Below are 1,120 nucleotides of genomic sequence, written 5' to 3' on the forward strand. Positions count from 1 at the left end.
GATTGCCCAACCTTCCTTCTGAGGAGTGGCTGGTGGGTTTGAACCGCCAGCCATCTGGTTAGCAGGCAAGTGTCTTAGCCACTATGCTACCAGTATGACACGGGTTCAGGAGATGCCCAAGCTGAAGGTGTGTGTGCTGTGCTTGAGCAGCAGAGACAGAACCACATACTGAAGGCTGGGGGCAAGATCCTCACCTTCAACCAGCTGGTCCTGGACTTTCTACAAGGGTCGCAGCACTGCAGCGTTGTCCTCCTGTACAAGGGCCTCACGGTGTACAGGCATTTCATTTGGCAAGGCCTCGGAAATCCCATGCAGTCACACCAAATCCTATTTCTGCTCCAAGGACTGGAAATTTGAGTGTGCCAGAGGTCAACAGGCCAGCCACAGCTACAAAAACTACCTCAGATCCTACCTTGTCATTAAAAATACTGTGGATGCTAAGAAAAAAAGAAGAAAATAAATCTGTACTGCACTACTAATAATAGCCAAAAGATGGAAACAACTTAAATGTCCATCAACAGTTGAATGGATAAACAAAATACATATACAAAAAAAAAAAAAAAAAAAAAAAAAAAAAAAAAAAAAAAAAAACCTCACTGCCATCAAGTCAAATATAAATATAACTCATAGCGAGCTCTCCTAATTAATAAGAAATCTTTGACAACTTCAATCTTATCTCCATTTATTGTGATGCTGCTTATTGGTTGAGTTGTGAGGATTTTCTTTTTATGTTGAGGTCGGGTGGCATAGTGCCTAAGGTATTTTGGCTAAGCAGAAGGCTGGTGGTTCAAACCAACCAACTACTCCTCAGAAGGAAGACTGGGCAATCTACTTTGTAGAGATATTACCTCAGAAATCCAAGGAGAGGTCACTAGGAGTCAGAATTGACTTGACAACAGTGACTTTGAATCCATACTGCAGACTGCAGTCTGGAATCTCCATCAGAAAGTGTTACAAGTTCTCTTCACTTTCAGCAAGGTTGTGTCATCTGCATATCACAGGTTGGAGGCTATGCCACTGGTATTTCACATACTGCAGGGTCACCCATGGTGGACAGGTTTCAGCGGAGCTGCATGACTAAGACAGACTTGAAAGAATGAAGGGGCCATCCACTTCTCAA

The 1,120-nt window shown here is 43.2% G+C and overlaps 1 pseudogene; it reads left to right on the plus strand.

The window, feature by feature from the left end:
• LOC103198280 overlaps nt 1-460 on the plus strand; it is a 974-nt pseudogene extending 514 nt beyond the window's left edge.
• The last annotated feature ends 660 nt before the right edge of the window (nt 461-1,120 follow it).

Source organism: Orycteropus afer, unplaced genomic scaffold (genome assembly GCF_000298275.1).
Source record: "Orycteropus afer afer isolate SDZICR_OR568_19922 unplaced genomic scaffold, OryAfe1.0 scaffold00089, whole genome shotgun sequence".
Classification (NCBI taxonomy): Eukaryota; Metazoa; Chordata; class Mammalia; order Tubulidentata; family Orycteropodidae; genus Orycteropus; species Orycteropus afer.